Below are 14883 nucleotides of genomic sequence, written 5' to 3'. Positions count from 1 at the left end.
AAAGCTATCAGACACTGACACATCCAGAGCTTCTGCTAATGCAGCAGTGGGCAATGCGCTTCGGAACAAAAGCATATGATAAACAATCCCATTGAGAAATGGAAGTGTCAATTTTGAATATCAGAATCTCTCATTGAATGCACCAAAAAAGACAACCTCACAGAAAAACACTCACAGAAAAACCTTGCGCACACTCTCAAAAGTCCAGTGAGCACACTTCAGACAAGCATACTGAGGAGAACACAGAAACCAAAATATAATTAAATACATAAATAAACAAACTAAAAACATTCTGTTCTGTTTGTTCTGCCTGTGCAGAAGTTCTGTTTCCGCAAAGCCCAGAGACAGGCAGGGCGGATACATATCCAAACATCCGTCTTAATCCTGGAGATGAGCAGGCCTGTGGGGAGAATGCCTGGATCACAGCAGGTGTGTAAAGACTCCTCTATAATGTGAACCGGGTGCCGAGCACCAGGATATACATTACATTACATTATTGGCATTTGGCAGACGCTCTTATCCAGAGCGACGCACAGTTGATTAGACTAAGCAGGAGACAATCCTCCACTGGAGCAATGCAGGGTTAAGGGCCTTGCTCAAGAGCTCGACGGCTGTGCGGATCTTATTGTGGCTACACCGGGGATCGAACCACCGGCCTTGCGGGTCCCAGTCATGTACCTTAACCACAACACTTATTTCTTATTTCCTTATTTCTACTTCACATGCTTCCAGGGCAAGGCAGTGTGAGCCCTGCTGCCTCTTTCTAAAGCCGTATAACTGTCTCTTAACATGTCTCTGCAAACTCAATTTAGATATGCATGCTGGTTAGGGTGGCTTGTTCTCCACTGGGGTCTTACGCAATGAGAAACACTTACCGCTCTGACTGAGAGTGTGAAACACCCTCTGTTGCTGGGACAGCCATGCCAGTGTGTGACTCTGGAGGTGGATGCAGGAGTCAGTATGACATCACAGCTCCACCTTCAGTCCTCCAGGAGGCACACACATGATTATTAATCTAGTCAGTTCAACCAAACTGACCACCTGCACCAATCATGTTTAATGGTGATGTTGAATGGCAGCTGATTCTGAGTATGGTGTGGAATCAGAATTATTTTATATATATATATTTAACACTTAACACATTTTTTCATACATCAGAACTATATACTATATACATTACATTAATAGCATTTGGCAGACGCTCTTATCCAGAGTGACCTACAGTTGATTAGACTAAGCAGGAGACAATCCCCCCCTGGAGCAATGCAGGGTTAAGGGCCCAATGGCCGGCTACACCAGGGATGGAACCACCGACCTTGCGCATCCCGGTCACGTACCTTAACCACTATGCTACATATTATATAGAAACAAGTTATATAGCTCTTCTGTTGGACCCTTCAAAAAAAGTGTGACCAAAAATGTTGAGAAACTATAACAACATAGCAGCAGTTTTTGGCAGTATAGTAAACTAATGGAAGCTCTTCTCGGATATAGCCTTCCAAAGATAATCAGAATGCTTATGCCAGGTGACTAATTAAAGCTGACAGAAACAAACAGCACATTTATCAGTGGATTATTTTCCTAATTGTGCCTCTTAGTCCGCTCTCCCGGTGGAATAGGGATGTGTGGATTTGTCTCTTTAATGACGGATCTAATTTTGAGGGGGGGAGGGGGGGCGGAGGGGTGGGGTTCTAAAATAAATCCCCATGCTTCTAATTTCAAGAAAAAAAAAATACAGGAAATAGAATACAATGTCAGACAATGCCATACTTTGTACTGAATGTGAATAACAGATGGCTATTAAAAGTAAATCCCTTTTTCAAGTCTAGAACAAGCCTTAGCTCCACCTCGGCCAAAGCATAGGAAAATAAGACAAATATCTGTTGGCACGTTCAGGTTTAACATTCCATCGACACTTAAAACAAAAAAAAACAACAGATTGTCTTCGCTACATCTGAAACAAATCATAATATTGCACCAGCTATTCATTCAGCATTTACATGCACAGTAAGCTGGTTTGCATTTCATCTATGGTTATCAACTAAATCCCTCCCCAAAGCTGGATGCAGATCAGTGATTTCATAAATAGATGTATGCCGGTTGAGCTCCCGTTGTTTTCAGCGACAGTGTATAATTGTGTCTCTTATCATGAAGAAGGGGGAATAATATTGCTGACAAGCCCAAAACTAAAGGAAATAAAGGATGCATACTTTTTCCTCTCCGTTTACTCCATTCTCTTTTAGTGTACTTAAGCATCCAAATCCGGCTCCCACAACAACCTGACTGCGCGCCAAGAGTGGGGGGGAAGAATCCCGAGGCAGACTGAACCGGTATTAAAAATCCTCTGATGTGCTTTTTGGGCTGACCCAGTTCCGTGGCGTTCAGCCTGCCTGCTCTCTCTCCCCGACGCACAGATCCTGTTCTGAGCGCGCACGCTCCACGTCTCCACGGGCTCCTATCAATCAGCCGCGGCCTCGCACCTCTCAGGAAGCGCCGTCAATTATTAATCAAAGAATATTGATGAGCAACAAATCAACTGCCGCTCTTCAAACGGGAGGCCCCGTGTGAGCCTTTCAAAGCGCGCACCGTCGCCGCGATCCTCCGGAACCATCCGCAGCCGCCGCGACGCTGCCATTTCACCCGCTACACGAGCCTTATGACCTAGCGGATCGAAACACGTTCATACCGCAGGGCAGGGCACGCGCTGACCCTTTGCACCCTTTACAGTATGTACACAACCAGCCCTACCAAGAACGCTGTGCTATGTACAAGAGAGTAATGTCTGGAGGAGTTATAGTATTAATCCACAGATATCCTACCTTGGGACGTTGCAGCAAGGGAAGTACCTTTCAGGGCAGTGCTCCAGTGGCTGTTATTCTAACCCCTGTGCTGAACACTAGAGCGATAGGCCACCCTGATCCTAACATTGAGAAGGTCTGTAAACTGATATCTGCCTAACTCTCCAAACCACATTCCCTAAAATCACTGCGCCACAGCAAGGTTTAGACCACCCCTTAAGAATATATATTTTTTACACATGCACCGCTTCCAACATGGGGGAATAATTAACTCCGCTACTGGTAACTGTTTCAGATCTAACCACCATATCCACCAATGCAGAATATGGTTTGTGCAGAATGATTGAATGTCAAATTGGTAGAAAGAGACCAAGAGAGCACACGAGAGAGAGAGAGAGAGAGAGAGAGAGAGAGAGAGAGAGAGAGAGAGAGAGAGAGAGAGAGAGAGAGAGAGAGAGAGAGAGAGAGAGAGAGAGAGAGAGAGGATAAGTAGACAAAGTACATGGATCAATACAGTTTATATATTTTTTTTCTTTGATTAACAGACAGTTGCTTCAGGGCCTATATTCATTCCCTGGTCAAAAATACATCTTTAATACCCTAATTGACATTAAAGATGAATTGTACCCATATTAATTTTCATCTTTCACCCTATAGTACAAGTCCAATAAGCATATTCTTGGCAGATTTAAAAGTGAAATAAAATACATTTTACTCAGCAACTTCCTGTTCAGGTTACAGCCAGTTTAATTTGTTACTTTCTCTGTCGTTTTTTCATTCTGGGAAAATGAGGCAGAGGGGGAAAATAAAATAATGGGTCTCTCTTTCTTTCTCTCTCTCTCTTGTGTAAAATTGAATAAAATATGCATGTTGTCATTGCGGGGTAAATTGCTTAATAAATCCAGAACAACTTTCCACAGATGCCATGAGATGCTACACCGCAAATAATTCAATAACAAATTGTAAAATAGAATGCAAATTCAGCTATCCATGCATTTTTGTATCTCTTCCCTGATTTAATTTCTGAGAAAAACACAAAACGAAATACAGGTTTCCCAGCATTTTTCTTGCCAAGCAGCGATCGTAGAAATAGAGAGAAAACACAAGATTTCATTATTTGGGTGATAGTGTTTTCTAATTGCTAGATGTACCATCACTGCCATGGTGGTAGGAACACTCCACTGGACACAGTTATTTATTTATTTTAAGTTTCTTTCCTGCAATTTCTGGAAACTGAGCACATCTCAGATTCAAGTTAAACAATGAATAAGTAAAATATAAAAGTAATAAGAGAAGTTCATGAATAAAACTGTATACCTTCTAGTAAAGCAATAACCATTTGCCGCTTATTTCATTGCTAATTTAAAATCATCAATTCCACCTCCACCCATGCAAGCTGACTCCAGCCGAAGAATCGTAAATAAGCTCTCCCTCCACAAAACAGACCACACAAAACTACGGGGGAGGTAACACGTATCTCTCGCCGGTGACAAGAACCCTTTTGAGGGCCCAAAACAGAAGTAAGCCATTGAATAGAGGCCAACTTAAAGCACTCTATAACCCTAGTGGGACAAGGCCTATGGTGTGCTCAAAGAAACCTTTGATTATAACCTAGACAAAGTGAAAAACACATCAGAGCGCAGCACCTTTCTGAGAGGAAGCTCAAGCTATGGCCAAAGTGTGTTTCCTCCGGTTAACAGCGCCAGTGAAGGCCGGCCCGCACTGTTCCTTGATTTCTCTCCATACTGGAACGGAGGGAGGCTGAGGGACCCACAGTCAGACGCCCCGCGATGCAGAAAAAGTGTGTCACTCAGAAAGATACGGCCACAGGGCTATGCTCTATCTGCTCTATCGGCAGTACATAAACATCGCACACAAGCAGAAGGCTTTTAGAGGCCTTGAGTGCTTTATATGTGTGGTTTACAGTACACGAGGTGGTCAGACCCATTCAGAGTGTCGTTCACAAGGCTGAGGTGTTTACTAGCCTTTCTGCTGCTCACATTCACTCTACTCTTTCATAAGGTTAAGGCCCTTGAGGGCCAAATGATCCGCAGATGCAATCATTTATCAGGGAAAGAAAATATTCTTCCCTATAAGTTCCCGAATGGCACAATCTAGTAGTACTCAGAATCCAACATGTCAGCAGTTTGATGGAATTTTAAAATGAATAAAACTATGCTACTAATTTGATAGGTGTTGATAATGTGCTTTCTAAAACTCTGGGTGCTGGTTGACATGGGGTGAAACTAGCATGGCAGTACAGAGCGCATGATCGCTGCAGACGTGGTCAAGAGGTTCAACTGTTTTTCAGACCAATTGTCAGAATGGAGAAGAAATGTGATCTAACGGGCTTTGACCGTGGAATGATTGTTGGTGCCAGACAGGGTAGATTGAGTATCTCAGAAACTGCTGATCTCCTGGGATTTTCACGCACAACAGATTTTGCAGAGAACGATGTGAAAAAACAAAAAACATCCAGTGAGCAGCGGTTCTGTGGGCAGAAACATGTGAATGAGAGAGAGGTCAGAGGAAAAGGGCCATACTGGTCGAAGCTGACAGGAAGGTGACAGTAACACAAATAACCACACATTACAACAGTGGTATGGAGAATAGCATCTCTGAACACACAAAGTCTCAAACCTCTAGGTGGTTAGGCTACAGCAGCAGAAGAATTAATAAGTCGAAAAACTTGTGTGACTCTCACGCCGTCACCCAGTGCAAGGAACCTCGGCGTGGTGATGGACAGCAGACTGTCCCTTTCCGAGAACATTGCGGCGGTGACCCGGTCTTGCAGGTTCTTCCTATACAACATACGGAGAATCCGCCCCTTTCTCACCCCCTACTCGACCCAGCTCCTGGTCCAAGCGATGGTTCTGTCCCGCCTGGACTACTGCAATTCCCTCTTGGCTGGCCTCCCAGCATCCGCCATCAGACCCCTCCAACTTATCCAGAATGCAGCAGCTCGTCTGGTCTTCAACCTTCCCAAATACTCGCACGTCACCCCCCTGCTTACTACCCTCCACTGGCTGCCTGTCATGGCTCGCATCAAATTCAAAACATTGGTGCTAGCCTTCCAAGCAGTTAAGGGGTCTTCCCCAGCTTATCTACAAAAAATCATCAGACCCTACACCCCTGCCAGACCTCTTCGTTCAGCCTCCACAAGCCGCTTGGCACCTCCCCCTCTCCGAACCTCCACCTCACGCTCACGACTGCTGTCTGTTCTGGCTCCACGGTGGTGGAACGAACTCCCCGTTGAGGTCAGAACTGTAGAATCTCTCCCCACACACCTCTTCAAGCAGCACCTCTCCCCATCCCTCCCTACCTTTGTGTATCGGTATTTTTTAGTTGGCTAGGTAAGCAGTGTTTTGATAGTTAACTTTGGTCACTTTTGCTCTGTTTGTTTGTTTCTTGTTTAAAAAAAATAAAAGAAAAAAATAAAAGAATTGGCCCTCGTCCTTATCTTTGTTGTACAGGTAGCAGTTCAAATTGTACTTCCCTCTAGGGTCTTTCAGCGAACTTATCCCTGGTTATAGATATGCACTTTGTTGTACGTCGCTCTGGATAAGAGCGTCTGCCAAATGCCAATAATGTAATGTAATGTAATGAAAAAATAAGTCTAATAAATACCTAATAAAGTGCTCACTGAGTGTAAACCCAGCAAAGGTCTTTTCTGACCAGGAAATAACTTGGACTTGAGCCAAGTAGTTAAAAAAATGTTCATGCTACTGTAACTAGCTCTCTTCACTGACACTCATTCTCTCTCTCTTTCTCTCTCTCTCTCTCTCTCTGATGTTTTTTCTTTTTCCTTTCTCTCTGGTATGAGAGCACACTGAGCAAACCCTGCACAATGGGATCTCTCCACCATTGTGCTGGAATGAAAAACGACGAACAGCACCTGCTGCTGCTCCAGACAGCAGTGCCTTCTGCCAGGATTCACATTAGGGCCTCTTCACCAATCCAGCGCCATCCCGGCCTTTAAGCAGCACTTCCCAAATTAAACCGAGGGTACTGCAGAAGGTCTTATTCCTAACCGTTCGGATACGAAATAAAGATCTTATTACCAGGCAAAACACTTGTAAATTTAAAGCCTGCGAATACTCCAAGGGAAGGGAAATCTGGCAAACTGCTGATTCAGGCTTATAGATACAAAACAAGAGCATTGTTTTGTATCTGTGCAAATAGAGAGGCTTGACCTCAGACAGATGGGATAGAGATATTGGGAATTATTATTCCAGCATAATTACCACTGCCACATATGACCATTACCCAAAGATCTATTCAATATCCACACAGACCCCCTCAGATCACGGTTGGTGGCCCCGTTCGTATATATCAAGCACCAAAGCTGTATCGGGTGAAACTTGTGAGTAATATTGTATGTGATCCTATTGTGTGCAGGAATGCCGAGAATGGGGAAGTCTGTTCAACGCTTACATTCATGAAAGACAGCAGTCTGGATCAGGATGAAAAGAACATTCACATTCAGCAATGCATGGGGAGAAAGGCCTCCACAGGTGGTGCTATTTTGTGCATAATGGCACAACCCTTTTTGCTTTGCAATAAGTGTTGTGTAGGACTTGGAGAGGTAGATGCTTCAGGTGAGTTTGTGTGGAATATTAATGCTCCCTGACAATAAAAGGGAGACTCTCCAGACATTGCCCTGCTGGTTGCCGGGACACAGAGGTGAAGCAGGAGAGCCAATTTAATCAGAACTTATTAAGAACAGCAATGCTGGAGGGCTGGGGACAGGGCATTACATCTGGCTAATGTTCAGTGCGGAGGCCAGTGTGGTCTGAGATCATTATCAATCCATATGATACTGGCGGCAGAACAGTTGTGCAATATAACAGTCTGCCGACATATAAGCACATCATTCACAAAAGCTGAAATGTACACGGACACACACACACACATACACACACACACACACACGCACGCATGCACGCAAGCACACGCGCACACATACACATACTCATACTCATACACACACACACACACACACATGCACACACACATACACACATACACACACACACACACACGCATGCACACGCGCACAGAAATACACGCACACGCGCAGACACACACACACATACTCATACATATACTCATACACATATTCATACACACACATGATCACACACACATTCACATACACACACACGCATACACATACTCATACACATACTCATACACACACACAGTTTTTAGCAATCGTCTGTCTTCCATGCTCCTCATTAACAGGAGGGTAAATCTGAGAGAGAAGAACAATTAGAAAGTCCACACAGCACAAAAACATTCCTTTCATCACAGTACAGATAAGAAAATAGAGAAGAAGAATACCCTATGGAATAAAAGCAGGGTCCCTAAGTACTGTTATTGACTCTGTCTCTCTTCTTGCTAGCAGAGAGCTCCAGGTAGAAAAGAGACTCTTTTTCAAAGGCAAGGCATTAATCAAAGTGCAAAATTCATTTTAAACAAAACACATAGTGGCAAGACAGACCAGCACCAGTCAAGGAGTAAAATATACACACTATATAATACTTAAATGTAAGACAAACTTCCTTGTTGTACTTCATCAGTCTCTCATATTTTTCCCCCCACAAACTTTTCCCTTGAACAGATGCTCTTTCATTTATCTTCACTGGCAGATTTTCTGACAATATAACTCTCATTCTTATGCCCTTCTTCTACACTCCACAGCATGTAACCGAGTGAAAATCTATGAAGCGGGGAATGTGCCTGGCATTAGTCATGTTACTTCAAGCTGACCTTGGGCAAAATTCCTTCGATATGATCTACCCAGTCGTTGCCTTGTGTCCAACTTGCCAAGTTCAATTAATTGTCCTTGGTTTTTCGCATATCTACAACTGAACAGAGGGACATCTCCAGTGGTTTCTCAAGTTTCCTGAGAGTGAATCTGTCAAGCAGCCAACCAGAATCAATCCTTTTTATAATACTGAAGATTACTCTTTGAAAAGAGCTGGAAAGGACTGCCAGACCCGGCGCAGAAGCTTGACGAGAAGCTCCTGGAGGCTTGCGTGGCGACCGCGTCACTTCTGCACGAGGAACGGCAGACACGCGCAGTACTGCGGCATTCTGGGAGGAGACCGGCATAGCAGCGGAGTGTGTGTGTGTGTGTGACGGTGGGTGTGTTCACGGGCGGGGGGGGATGTATGGGAAGCTTTCCCACTTGGGGAACAGGGTTGGTAAAGGTTTGACTTCAAAAGACATTCCTACCGCAGGAAAGTCGTGATGTGTGTGCGCGCACTGGAGTGACTTTTAAATCGTTAAGAATGTGGCAAGGGAGTATAATTCCACTGAATCAGTTCCAAGCCTCCCAGCAAAGAGGGTAATAACATTCTAAACCACTGAAAAGGGCTATACTTAATATACTGCTAGAGGAGGTAAATGTGCCTTGTGATATATGTGAATTGGTCAACAATTGCCAGGCCATAATAAACTACGGATACAGTAAACTATTGTATTTGTACTTCAGCGAGCAATCATATGTAAGTCAAGTACCTTACTCCTCTGAGGTCAAACAAGGGTGACTGCACAGCAGGGGGAAGAGGTAATCATCTTTCTGTTTTTGTTTTCTGCCTTCTAAAGCACCGCAAACTGCACACCACACTATTTAACACACACACGGTGTGATATGCAGCGCCTGATATTTTTCACATGTAACCAAATTTAAAGGCCGTATGAATTATTGAGGGAAACTAACCGTATTCTCCTCTGATGAATATTTCACAGCGAGACAAAGTACGGCGAGCAGGGCCAGATGATCCTTTTCCTTGTGTGTCAAGTCCTCCTTTACAACCCGGCATGTGTTCAGAGGGGAGGGCGAATGACCCCCCCCCCCCCCCACCCCTCCCTGCCATCTCAGCTCAGGCCACATGAAAGGCCATCCCAGTGGGGCGCAGGAAGAGCCATGCCACCTCCGGAGGCCCAAGCGTCCTTCACACGTAGACAGCTGAACCCAAGACGCGGGGCTTCTAACACCCTACGGTCACCGCCGTATTGGCCTGAGTGTATTGAGAACCACAGGCAGATTCACTTTGGTGGAGCGGGTATCAGCACATTACGGTCTTTAGCTGAGCACTGGGTTTGCTAACCAGCGCAGTTACACCTCCACAAAGGAAGACACGCCCCTAGAAACAGGAAACCCAGGCACAGGAGGGGGTAAGGGTTGCGCTTATCCTATGGGCGCATTCTGGTGAAGCTTTCTCAGAATTCAGCGACAGGCGCCTTCCTCCAGCCATTCCCCGCCCTTCCCACCCAGCGCACCGCGTCGCTCCGATGGGGAACGGGGCAGACAATGGGCAGTGAGAGAGAGAGTACGGTCTCAAGGAAAGACCGCTACAGACACCTCTCCCCCGAGCTCCATTGTGCCCGGCTGTGACGAACTCAGACTTTCTATTGCGATGCTAAACGCCCAACAAGCACTGGGCACCTGGCTCTGACCTTCGCAGCCCGTCCTGTGGATGCATTCCTGGAGTCCGTAATAACAGCCTCGGGAAGCGGACAGTCCTTAAGGAGAGTCCAGGAGGTTCTGCAAGGACACTCCCAAGACAGGGAGTCGCCCTTTCTATTTTTGAAAAAGCAGCAGAAATAAACGGGGCGATAGATCATAGCCGCAGAGCTGATATGACATCAACATCGCTGCTGCTTTCTTCAACTTTATTGTGGCCTATGGTTAGTGGTAGTGCAATATAAAGTTAATTTTAAACTGCAAGTTCAAATATATATACGGTACATTGAGATGCCCCGTTTCCTCACGTTACATCATTTCTTTTGGCTTCCAGAAGACTTTCCTTTGACATACAAAAATAATCTTCTATGAAAACCCTTACCAGACTGCATTCTGTGCCAAAAGATGTACATTGACAGATTGTCTGTCAGCCTGTGTGCATCTACAGAAATATCAAAAGCGCAAACATTTACACTGCGGAGCTTCCCAGAGCCGGAGCCTTGAGTCCCCTATCCCAGACACCATCCACGAACAAACAGCCACGAGAGCTATCTTTAGTTTCCCGGTCAGAAATGATAATCAGCGAAATCCTCATCGCTAATGGCTGGTTGCGAGCCAAACAGGAAAGGCAGCAAATTACTTCCAAACCCTGCAGTGCTCCTGCCTTCGCTGGGCTCCCGGACGCGGAATACGCCTCGGCGCACCTGGCCCGACTCCGCGGCTCGGCATTCCGCCCCGGCCCTCACGGCCGCACAAATATGCCAGGCGCGCCCTTGGGACCACTTAGACCGCAAACCTCTCCCCCTGCAGGTGTGACGTGCAAAACATCCTCCGAAATAGTCCCGAATCCCACCCCGCCTGCGGAAAAGGGCTGACGGGCCGGCAGAGCATGTCTCCGAGCGCGAGACCGGAGGCAAGCGTGGAGACAGGTCTATACGGCCCCGTGCTATCAGCAGCTGGACAGACAGGGTTCAGGGAACACTTTCTACCTGACACTGCAAACCTGACGCTGCAGACTTCTGAATGACACTGAGGAAACTTTCTCCGCTCCTCCGGTCCTCTCGGTCTCAGGTTCTTTTGCTTTCAGGGTTTAATTAAGGATTTCATCAGTCTGATAAGATGCCATCAGGTTGCCCGCACACACTCAGATGTGCAAGCGCACACGTACTCACACTCACACTCACACACACACACACACACACACACACACGCGCAGACATACACAGAAGCCAGAAGGTAGCGGCCAGAATTCTGTCGGCCTGGTGAGTTTTCTCTCTGTTGCCCATGTCTGTCTCGCATCCACAGAAAGCAGGTAGTGCCCAACAGCTGCACACCAGGCGTACAGCAGAGTACATAAATCAGATTAGGCGTGACAGACATCTTCTAGTAATTAAGTACACTATATGCTCATTTTTAACCTGCAGTCAGTTAGAATCCCATTTAGCTATCACGGATGATGTCATGCGAAGGCCAATGATACCGAAAAGCTTTTAAAATAAAGATTAATATTTAGTCTAAGCATTTCATACATTCTCTGAATTTAAGTGATTAGCACAGGTGGGAGTACTTCCAAGAAATATGTTCGCAAGAAACCGATTTGTTGACCCATGTCACCACTTATTCGTGCAGTGAGTTAGAGGCATTTAATCAATGTGTCCGAAATGCGTTTGAAGTTTGGCCAGATCTTCCTTCACAAAGTTTCACAGATTCTGGCGTTCAAGGTGTCCACAGTTTTCATGTCAGCGGGGGAAACCTCCGTAAGCTCTTCCTGTTTTCTGAAAAAAGAACAGGGAAACAGTCTGTGGAACAAAGCCTGGCCGATAAGGGCATTGTACAGACTGGAGGTTGCCAGCCAAACATACGTCCCGCACAGCTTGACACGCATCTGTGAAAACAACACATTCCTCCACTAAGAATGCCATTACCTCAGCAGCAGAATGCGGCCTCTTGAATTGCTAAATTACGCGACATTACACAGCACTCAAGACAATGCAAGGCCAGTAAACACAGTGAGGACAAGCCGTTGCCCGAGCATTTCAGTGGAGAGCTTGTGCGAAGAAGCCTATTAACGAGGCACAGAGTTGTGAAATGGCTAATTGATGGGGTTTAATGAGTGTGGCTCTCGCAAACACACATACATTGTGCACACCAAACGCACGCACGCACGCACACACAGACACAATAAACAGTCCTTTTATTTCCATGTGTATATCGCAGAGGGCTTTCTCTCACAGGACCACAGTAGCTCACAGCTAATGTAATTACCTTTTGTAAGAGCAAGCAGGCAGAGGTCAGACTGAGAACCGCTGTTCATCTAGCCCAGACATAACTGCAAAACAATACACAAGCTATTTAATAACAGTCTTTGACCTCGGTGAGTGCGGCGGGGGTGCAACAACGATTATAATGACGACAATGTTTTGAGACATTTTCAAGGTAAGTTGAATTCAATCAAAATTAACCTGAAAGAAACTGGCCATGACAAGAGTTGTGACAAATATGTGAAAGAAACCTCAAACTGTATATTCGCATATTCGCATATTCTCCAGAAATATTGGAAAAACCCAAAGCCTCAGGCATACCAGGAAAGTATCTGAGTAGAAACGTCAATGGAATGATCAATCTAAATACTAGAAATTCTGTTTAATCGTAAATACTTTGAATATCAGAAGGCAAGATAATGCAGACACACTTGAACATTATGCAAATACAGTAATAACCTGTTATGTATGTGTTCAAAGAAAGATAAAAAGAATATGCTTATAACATGATTAGATGAATTACTACACCTATGGTTCTGTTCTGCAGAAATATTTGACAGTTATGCTCTATTACTAGATAACAGGTGCCAGGGGCACGCACTACCACTTTTCCACTACAGAGAAAATGAGGCTCAAAGGGACTGGAAGAAGCCTAACAGGGCCGCTGCTAAATCGTTCAATGCACGCAGGACACAGGTTGTGGCTATTAGCAACAATTACACACATATGGGATGAATTTGGCAGAAGCATCATAGACAGCTTAAAATGCATCGTTAATAGAAGAAGCTCATTTAGTATAGATTATTATTATTTTTTTAATTAAGAATACCGCTTATTTCAGATATATTATCTGCTTGACTTTCACAATAAGCAATAGTGAAGTTCAATGGCTTGAAGCTACAGTTGAGGTTTAAAGTAAGGGTGCAGGGGGGGGGTCGTGGATACTGTGTGTTTTTTCAGCGGGGCCTGTCCTGGTCTGGCTGACGACAGCACCATGGCCTCTTCAGGAATAAATGGCTGTTCCTGACAGCCGGTGTGTACGGTACTGTCCGCATCAGGACTTTACCGGGGTCGGAGTAGCTCCATCACCCTCCGCACTCCACCCCTTCTACATCCCTGTAATCCCCTTCCAAGGACACTTCCTTTTCCAGCTGCCGTCCCCGGGCTATTAATAGGACAACAATGACCACGGCGCGAGGGGCAGACCCACAATCACACCATACAACCGAACCGCAAAACCGCTGAAACCCACTCTGCGGTCAAAACACAGACAGACACAATGGACACACCACATACGGTCATGGATAATAAGTGCGCGTACCAAAAATCTGAGAAAGCATCACCAAATACATGTACAAACATGAACATCCAAGCAAACATGGACACATATTGGATTTGAACTTGGAGAACTGCTGTTTTACTGGCGTTGCTGTTAAAACACTTACACATTGCTCGTTTTAGACTACAGGAATGCTACTCCTCACACAAGTATATAAATAAATGTCACATTTAGACTGCTGCTAGCAGACATATGCCACACACCACTGCAATCAGAGCTGTGCAAACAAAAGACAGGCATGATTATACGAGAGAAAATTAAAGCTTTTCGGAGTTCTGTTTTACACATTTACATTCTTACAGCATTCTAACTGCAATGCAGTTAAATGCAAAATGGAGATCACACTTAAATACACATTCAAAGTTTCACTAAAGATGCATTTGTGAAATCTCAGTATTCCTCCGGAACTTTCTGAAAGCCAGCAACACATTCTCCCGGGCTGTGTGTGAATCTCATTGGCACGTGAAACAGTTGAATCGACACCTCCCTCCCCCGCACAAAGCGGACCGGGAGAATGTGGAGACTCCTGGGGAGAAGCCCCTTTCCCACAGCGAGGAGATATACAGCTCCCAGACCCCACAAGTCCCCGCAGGGGGAAACGATCCAAGCGCTTACCTCAGACGCTCTGCTGCTTCAGCCCGAGAATCCCATCCTCCACGCTAAAAAGCCAAGAGCAACAAGTTGTAAGGACTTGTAATTCCTCTTTCTCTCTCTCTCTCTCTCTCTCGCTCTCTCTCTTTCTCTCCTCTCTCCTCCCCTGCCCTGCTCAGTCAGCCACAGTCAGCCACAGAAAACCCTGTTCACCGCATATTCCTGCAGGGCAGCCAATCTCAGTTCGGTTCCTCCCCCTTTCAAGCTGAAAGTAAAGAAGAGTTTCAGTGAAAACAGAGGGGCTGGCGTGCAGTAGAGTAGTAGCGGCTCCCCCTCCTTCCTTCCCTCCCTCTCTCTCTCTCCCCCTCTCTCTCTCTCTCTCTCTCTCTCTCCCCCTCTCTCTCTCTCTCTCTCTCTCTC

At 45.5% G+C, this 14883-nt stretch overlaps 1 protein-coding gene across 2 annotated transcripts in view; it reads right to left on the bottom strand.

The window, feature by feature from the left end:
- Positions 1–14673, bottom strand: part of dab2ipb (DAB2 interacting protein b) — a 183977-nt gene extending 169304 nt beyond the window's left edge. For both annotated transcript variants that reach the window (XM_061263171.1, XM_061263172.1), the window contains exon 1: positions 14488–14673. The gene's annotated coding sequence lies outside the window, so the exon portion shown is untranslated. The remainder of the gene's footprint in view (positions 1–14487) is intronic.
- Positions 14674–14883: the final 210 nt, after the last annotated feature.

Source organism: Conger conger, chromosome 12 (assembly GCF_963514075.1).
Source record: "Conger conger chromosome 12, fConCon1.1, whole genome shotgun sequence".
In the NCBI taxonomy this organism is placed as follows: Eukaryota; Metazoa; Chordata; class Actinopteri; order Anguilliformes; family Congridae; genus Conger; species Conger conger.
This window is presented reverse-complemented; position numbering and strand designations above follow the sequence as displayed.